General features: G+C 37.1%; 1 pseudogene; it reads right to left on the reverse strand.

The window, feature by feature from the left end:
• Window positions 1-836: 836 nt before the first annotated feature.
• Window positions 837-1,641, reverse strand: LOC139033490 (craniofacial development protein 2-like; annotated as a pseudogene).
• Between the last annotated feature and the right edge of the window lie 7,371 nt (window positions 1,642-9,012).

Below are 9,012 nucleotides of genomic sequence, written 5' to 3' on the forward strand. Positions count from 1 at the left end.
CTTAGGGATTGGAATGAATACTGACCTTTTCCAGTCCTGTGGCCACTGCTGAGTTTTCCAAATTTGCTGGCATATTGAGTGCAGCACTTTCACAGCATCATCTTTCAGGATTTGAAATAGCTCAACTGGAATTCCATCACATCCACTAGCTTTGTTCGTAGTGATGCTTTCTAAGGCTCACTTGACTTCACATTCCAGGATGTCTGGCTCTAGGTGAGTGACCCCACCATTGTGATTATCTGGGTCGTGAAGATCTTTCTTGTACAGTTTTTCTGTGTATCTTCTTGCCACCTCTCCTTGCCACCTATTCTTAATATCTTAATGAGAATGTCTTAATATCTTAATAATGTCTTCTTCTTGCCACCTCTTCTTAATATCTTCTGCTTCTGTTAGGTCCATACAATTTCTGTCCTTTATTGAGCTCATTCTTGCATGAAATGTTCCCTTGCTATTTCTAATTTTCGTGAAGAGATCTCTAGTCTTTCCCATTCTGTTGTTTTCCTCTATTTCTTTGCATTGATCACTGAGGAAGGCTTTCTTATCTCTCCTGGCTATTCTTTGGAACTCTGCATTCAAATGGGAATATCTTTCCTTTTTTCCTTTGCTTTTCACTTCTCTTCATTTCACAGCTATTTGTAAGGCCTCCTCAGACAACCATTTTGCCTTTTTGCATTTCTTTTCCATGGGGATGGTCTTGATCCCTGTCTCCTGTACAATGTCATGAACCTCCGTCCATAGTTCATCAGGCTCTCTGTCTATCAGATCTAGTCCCTTAAAGCTATTTCCCACTTCCACTGTAGAATCATAAGGATTTTATTTAGGTCATACCTGAATGTTCTAGTGGTTTTCCCTACTTTCTTCAGTTTAAGCCTGAATTTTGCAATAAGGAGTTCATGATCTGAGCCACAGTCAGCTCCAGGTCTTGTTTTTGCTGACTGTATAGAGCTTCTCTATCTTTGGCTGCAAAGAATATAATCAATCTGATTTTGGTGTTGACCATCTGGTGATGTCCATGTGTAGAGTCTTCTCTTGTGTTGTTGAAAGAGGGTGTTTGCTATGACCAGTGTGTTCTCTTGACAAAACTCTATTAGCCTTTGCTCTGTTTCACTCCATACTCCAAGGCCAAATTTGCCTGTTACTCCAGGTGTCTCTTAACTTCCTACTTTTGCTTTCCAGTCCCCTATAATGAAAAGGACATCTTTTGGGTGTTAGTTCTGAAAGATCTTGTAGGTCTTCATAGAACCTTTCAACTTCAGCTTCTTCAGCATTACTGGTTGGGGCATAAGCTTGGATTATCATGATATTGAATGGTTTGCCTTGGAAACGAACAGAGATCATTCTGTCGTTTTTGAGATTGCACCCAAGTCCTGCATTTCAGACTCTTTTGTTGACTATGATGGCTACTCCATTTCTTCTAAGGGATTCCTGTGCACAGTAGTAGATATAATGGTCATCTGTGCTAAAATCACCCATTCCAGTCCATTTTAGTTCGCTGATTCCTAGAATGTCAACATTCACTCTTGCCATCTCCTGTTTGACCACTTCCAATTTGCCTTGATTCATGGACCTAACATTCCAGGTTCCTATGCAATATTGCTCTTTACAGCATTGGACCTTGCTTCTATCACCAGTCCCATCCATAACTGGGTGTTGTTTTTGCTTTAGGTCCATCCCTTCATTCTTTCTGGAATTATTTCTCCACTGATCTCCAGTAGTATATTGGGCACTTACTGAGCTGGGGAGTTCCTCTTTCAGTGTCCTATCATTTTGTCTCTCATACTGTTCATCAGGGTTCTCAAGGCAAGAATACTGAAGTGGTTTGCCATTCCCTTCTCCAGTGGACCACATTCTGTCAGACCTCTCCACCATGACCCGACCATCTTGGGTGGCCCCACACAGCATGGCTTAGTTTCATTGAGTTAGACACGACTGTGGTCCTGTGATCAGATTGGCTAGTTTTCTATGATTATGGTTTTACTGTGTCTGCCCTCTGAATCCCTCTCACAACACCTACTCTGGTTTCCCACATTGAGGGTAGATTCTTTACCATCTGATCGACCAGGGAAGCCCAAGAATACTGGAGTGGGTAGCCTATCCATTCTCCAAGGAATCTTCCCAACCAGGGAATTGAACCAGCATCTCTAGCATTGCAAGCAAATTCTTTACCAGCTGAGCTACAGGGAAGACCCATAATGTGCTGTGAAGTTTGGCCATAACTTTTCTTCCAAGCAGTAAGCACCTTTTAATTTTATGGCTGAAGTCACCATCTGCAGTGATTTTGGAGCCCCCGCCCCCCAAAATAAAGTCTGTCACTGTTTCAAAAAGAAAAAAGCTTTTTCTCCAAGATCAGGAAAAAAAAAGGATGCCAACTCCTTTAAGTTCTATTCAACATATTACTGAAAATTCTAACCAGAGCAATAGACTAAGAAAAATAAGTGAAATTTATCTAAATCAGGTAGAAAAAAGTTAAATGTTCTGTTTATATATGACATAGACTGTATATAGAAAATCTTGCAAACTCAACCAAAAAACTACTAAAACTAATACAAGAATTCAGAAAAATTTCAGAACACAAAATTAATAAGAAAATTTATTTTTATTTATATATAAAATATAACAACAATCTCTCTGGAAAACATATTAAGAAACAATTTCTTTTAAAATAGCATTAAAAGGAATTGAAAAATTTAGGAATGAATGTAACTAAAGAGGTGAATTACTTGTACACTGATATCTATATAAGATACTGAAAGTATTGAAGGAGACATGATTACCTGGAAAGATAATCAATGCTCATGGATTGAAAGAAATAATATTTTTACAATCCTCTTCATGAATCACTGCCTTGGTTGTCATGAAGGAGATTGCAAAACTTAATGAAGTTATGAGCTATGCCAATTATACAAAGAACAATAATGCAAAGGAATCTGGAATTTTAGGCCCATGAATCAAGGTAAGTTGGATGTGGTCAAGAAGAAGATGGCACTATAGAACACTGACATCTTAGGAATCAGTAAACTAAAATGGATAGAAATGGGAAAATGCATTCCAAATGACCACTGTATCTACTACTGTGAGCAAGAAGCACTTAGAATAAATGGAGTAGCCCTGAGAGGAGAGAAAAGAATCCAAAATGCAGTACTTGGGTGCAACCTCAAAAATGACAAAATGATCTAGGTTTGTTTCCAAAACAAATCATTCAACATAATGGTAATCCAAGTCTGTGCTCCAACCACTGACACCAAAAGAGCTAGAGTTGACCAGTTCTATGAAGACCTACAAGACCTTCTAGACCTAACAGCAAGAAAAAAAAAAAAAAAGTTGTCCTTTTCATCATAGGAGATTGGAAAGCAAAAGTAGGAAGTCAAGGATACTTGGAGTAACAGGCAAGTTTGGCTGTGGACTACAAAATGAATGCAGAGCAAAGACTAACATAGTTTTGTCAAGAGAACATGATTGTCAAAGCAACCACCCTTTTTAAATAACACCAGAGACAGTTCTACAGATGGATATCTACTAGATAATCAATACCAAACTCAGATGGATTACATTCTTTGCAGTTGAAGATGCAGCTCTATAAAATCAACAAAAACAAGATGCAGAGCTTACTGTCACTCAGATTATGAGATCCTTAATGAAAAAAAATCAGACTTAAATTGAAGAAAGTAAGGAAAACCACTGGGCCATTTAGGTATGACCTACATCAAATTCCTTATGATTATCCTCATGAAATTCCTTATGAAATGTCTTCATGATACAGTGGAGATGACAAATAGATTCAAAGGACTAGATCCCATAAATAGAGTGTCTGAAGAACTATGGATGAAGGTTCATAACATTCTACAGGAGGTGGTAACCAAAACCTTTTGAAAGAAAAATAAATGAAAGAAGGCAAAGTGGTTGTCTGTGGAGGATTTACAAATAACTGAGGAAAGAAGAAAAGCAAAAGGAAAGGGACAAAGGAAAAGATATATCCAACTGAATGAAGAATCCCAGAAAATAGGAAAGAGAGATAGGAAAGCTTTCTTGTTTGTTTTTTGGTTTTTCTATCATTGTTTAATTTATTTTTAATTGAAGGGTTTATATAATGAAGGCTTTATAGAATTTTGTTGTTTTCTGCCAAATATCAACATGAATCAGCCATAGGTATAAATGTGTACCCTCCCTCTTGAACTGAGGAAAACAATACAATGAGTAAGACTAGAGATCACTTCAAAAAAAAATTAGAAATAACAAGAAAACATGTCATGCAAGGATGGACACAGTAAAAGAAACAATAAAGACTTAACAAAAGCAGAAGAGGTGGCAAGAATACATAGAAGAACTACACAAGAAATGTGTTAATTACCTGGGTAACCATAATGGTGTGGTCACTTACCTAAAGCCAGACATACTAGAAGTATGAGGTCAAGTGGACCTTAGGAAGAATTATTACAAAGCTAGTGGGTGTGATAGAATTCCAGTTGAGCTACTGAAAATCCTAGAATATGATGTCATTCAAGTGCTGTAATCAATATGTCAGTAAATTTGGAAAACTCAACAGTGGCCACAAGACAGGAAAAGGTCAGTTTTCATTCCAATCCCAAAGAAAGGCAATGCCAAAGAATGTTCAAACTACAGTACAATTGTGCTCATTTCACATGCTAGCAAGGTTATGCTCAAAATCCTTCAAGCTAGATTTCAACAGTATGTGAACTGAGAACTTCCAGATACACAAACTGGGTTTCAAAGAGGCAAAGTAACTAGAAATCAAATGGTCAACATCTATTGGACCATAGAGAAAGCAAGAGAGTTCCAGAAAAAAGTCTACTCCTGTTATTTTGACTACGCTATAACCTTTCACTGTGTGGATCACAACAAACTGTGGAAAACTCTTAAAGAGATGGGAATACCAGACCAACTTACCTCCTAAGAAATCTGTATGTGGGTTAAGAAACAGCAGTTAGAACCCAATGAACTGGTTCAAAATTGGGAAATTAGCATGGCAATGCTATATATTGCCACCCTGCTTAATTAACTTCTATGCAGAATACATCCTGCAAAATGCCAGGCTGGATGAAGCACAAGCTGGAATCAAGATTGCCAGGAGAAATATCAACAACCTCAGACATGCAGATGATACCACTCTAATGGCAGAAAGTGAAGAGGAACTAAAGACATGAAAGAGAAGAGTGAAAAAGCTTACTTAAAACTCAACATGGGAAAAAAAAAAAAAAAAACTAATATCATGGTCACATCACTTCATGGCAAATAGAAGATGAAAAACTGGAAGCTGTAATAGATTTTGTTTTCTTGATCTCCAAAATCCCTGAAGACTTTAACTAGAACCTTGAAATGAAAAGACCTTGCTCCTTGGAAGCAAAGGTATAACAAACCTAGACAGCATATTAAAAAGCAGAGACATTACTTTGCCAACAAAGGTCCATCTAGTCAAATCTATGTTTTTGTTTTGTTTTGTTTTATTTTTCCATTAGTCATGTATGGATCTGAGAGCTGGACCATAAAGAAAGCTGAGCACTGAAAATTGATGCTCTTGAAATGTGCTGCTAGAGAAGACTCTTGTGAGTCCTTTGAACTTCAAGGACATCAAGGCAGTCAATCCTAAAAGAAATTAATCTGGAATATTCATTGGAATGACTGTTGCTGATGCTGAAACTCCAATACTTTGGTGACCTATTGCAAAGTGCTGACTCATTGGAAAAGACCAGATGCCAGAATGGCTATCATAAAAGAAGATAAGAAATAAGTTGGCAAGGAGGTAGAGAAAAGGGAACGCTTTGCACTGTTGGTGGGAATGTAAATAACTGAGTCATTTTAAAAAACAATATGCAGTTTCCACAAAAAATTATAAATAGAACTATCATAAGATCCAGTGATTCCACTTCTGGGCTTATAAACAAGGGAAATGAAAGCAGATCTCAAAGAGACATCAGAAATTCAATGTTCACCACAGCATTACTTACAATATCCTAGATCTGAAAGCATTTTAAGTGTGCATCAAAGGAAGAACAAATAAAAATATGGCGCATTTATATAATATAAAATTATTCAACCTTCAAAAGAAGGAAATTTAGTCATTTGTGACAATTGTACATTATGAAGGACATTATACCAGACATTATGCTAAGTAGCTAGAAACAGAAAGACAAAAACCATATAATCTCACATACCTGTGGAATCAAAGTTTTAACTCATAACCAGAGGGTAGAATGGTGTTTGTCATGAATTAGGGAATGGGGAAAATGCACAGATGTTGGTTGAAAGATACAGTTTTAGTTATAAGATTAATAAATTCTGGCATCTAAGAGACCATGGTATCTAATAACATGGTGATAATTATTTTAAAAAATATGTTGAAATAGTGTGCTTGGAATTTGCTAAGAATACAGATGTGAGTGACAGAGGTATTAATTAACTTGAATGTAGAAACTCACATGTGCTTATCAAATCATCATGTTGTATACATTGAAAACTCACATTGCACAACCTAAATATTTACCATTTTAATTTTTCAATCATATCTAAATAAAGCTGACAAAACAAATATAAAGCAATGTCCTAACCTGATATACAGTATTTTTATGATAGCTATATTTTAGACAGCTTGCTTTTTATGTTTCTAATTATCTTTCATCCAAGAGTTGTGTAATAAAGTTTTTCTTTTATTTCCATGTGGAAGAACTTTTTCAATTTTTCATTTCACTGAACTTTAAACAGAGAATATTTCTTGTAAGATTTTAACTCCATATAACATTGATGTTTCTTAGTGATCTAATATATGATTTATTATGTGACTGTTTCATGTTCACCTTAAAGATATTTTGTTGTTATTCTAGTCATCTGTCCTAAAATATTTATTAGGTTTCAACTACCTGCTGACCTCTATCTTGCATTCTTAGAATTCAAAAGAAAACTGAATAAATCAAGTTCATTTACTCCCAGAAATTCATTTTATTAGAAGAATATAGACAATGTATGATAAAAGGAGAAAATTCAGTGAAAAATCAGGAGGGGTAGGGAGATGAGCATGGACCTGTCAAGTAGTCAGGGAATCTCTGTTTACTCAAGAAGTGTGTGTGCAGTTATGGAATATTTATGAGGAGGACGTCCAAGGTGTAGGAATGGAAAGGAGTGAAATTCTTCAATTGTGAGTGTTGCTATTGTTGTTAAATTGATCAGTCATGTCTGGCTCTTTGTGACCCCAAGGACTGCAGCATGCCAGGTCTCCCTGTCCTTCACTGTCTCCCAGAGTTGCTCAAACTCATGCCCATTGAGTCGATGATGCCATCCAACCATTGCATCCTCTGTTTCCCCCCTTCTTCTCGTGCCCTCGGTCTTTCCCAGCATCAGGATCTTTTCCAAAGAGTTGGCTCTTCACAACTGGTGGTCAAAGCATTGGAGCTTCAGTGTCAGCAACAGTCCTTCCAATGAATATTCAGGGTTGATTTCCTTCAGGATTAACTGGTTTGATCTCCTTGCTGTCCAAGGGACTCCCAAGAGCTTTCTCCAGCACTACAGTTTGAAATAATCAGTTCTTCAGCCCTCGGCCTTCTTTATGGTCCAGCTCTCACACGCAAATATGACTACTGAAAAGACCATAGGTTTGACTGTATGGACCTTTGTTGGCAAAATGATGTTTCTGCTTTTTAATATGCTGTCTAGGTTTGTCACAGCTTTCTTTCCAAGAAGTAAGTGTTTTTGTTTGTTTAAATTTCATTACTGCAGTCACCATCCACAGTGATTTTAGAGATCAAGAAAATGAAATCTGTCACTGCTTTCAGTTTTTCCCCATCTATTTGCTATGAAGCAATAGGACAGGATGCCATGATCTTACCTTTTATAATGTTGAATTTAAACCACTGTCCCCTCACCCTCATCAAGTGGCTCTTTAGTTTCTCTTCCCTTTCTGTCATTTTGATGGTGTCATCGGCATATCAAGGTTATTGGTATTTTTTCCAACAATCTTTATTCCAGCTTGAGTTTCACCCAGGCCAGCATTTCCCATGATGCATTCTGTATATAAGGTGACAATATACAGCTTTGACAAACTCCTTTTCAAATTTTGAACAAGTCCATTGTTACATGTCCAGTTCTAACTGTTGCTTCTTGACCTGCATATAGATTTCTCAGGAGACAGATAAGTTGGTCTGGTATTCCCATCTCTTTATGAATTTTCCACAGCTTGTTATGATCCACACAGTGAAAGGCTTTACCATAGTCTATGAAGCAGAAGTATAAATTTTTATGGAATTTCCTTGAATTCCTTGAAATATTCTGAAATTTCTATGATCCAGCAGATGTTGGCAATTTGATCTCTGGTTCCTCTGTCTTTTCTAAATCCAACTTGTACATCTGGAAGTTCTCGGTTCATGTACTGTTCTATTTTTAGTGGAAGACAGGTGACTGTAGCCTGTTGGATGGACAAAGAGGGAAAGTGGTAAGTGACAGAATTGTAGAGATCAAAGCTGTTGTTTAGTTGCTAAGTCATCTCCAACTCTTTGCAACCACATGGATGGTGGCCTGCCAGGCTCCTCTGTCCATGGGATTTCCCATGCAAAAATATTTAAGTAGATTTCCGTTTCCTTCTCCAGGGCATCTTCCAAACCTATTGATCAAACCCATGTCTCCTGAGTCGGTAGGTGAATTCTTTACTGCTGGACCACCAGGGAAGCCCCATAGATTGCAGACAGCCTGTATAAATAAGAATATATGTGTACCAGAGAAAACAGAAAATAATTAGTTTACAACAGATAAATTTATTTTTCTTGCATATAGCAATATAAACATAGCAGGTGTCTCAATGAGGAGGCAGAACTTAATCACAGGTTCATTCAAGATCCAACTTCCTTCTGCCTTGTTGCTTCATTACTTTTTAAAATCTTTCTCTCATTTCATGATCAAAAGATGATCACTAGCACCAAGTCCATATTCCATGGTTTCTGCCTACAAGGAAATGAGAAGTGCAAGGCAAGAAACTTCCTTGTAAAGTCCCTAAGCTGACATTTCACACAC

This window comes from Odocoileus virginianus, unplaced genomic scaffold (genome assembly GCF_023699985.2).
Source record: "Odocoileus virginianus isolate 20LAN1187 ecotype Illinois unplaced genomic scaffold, Ovbor_1.2 Unplaced_Scaffold_11, whole genome shotgun sequence".
NCBI lineage: Eukaryota > Metazoa > Chordata > Mammalia > Artiodactyla > Cervidae > Odocoileus > Odocoileus virginianus.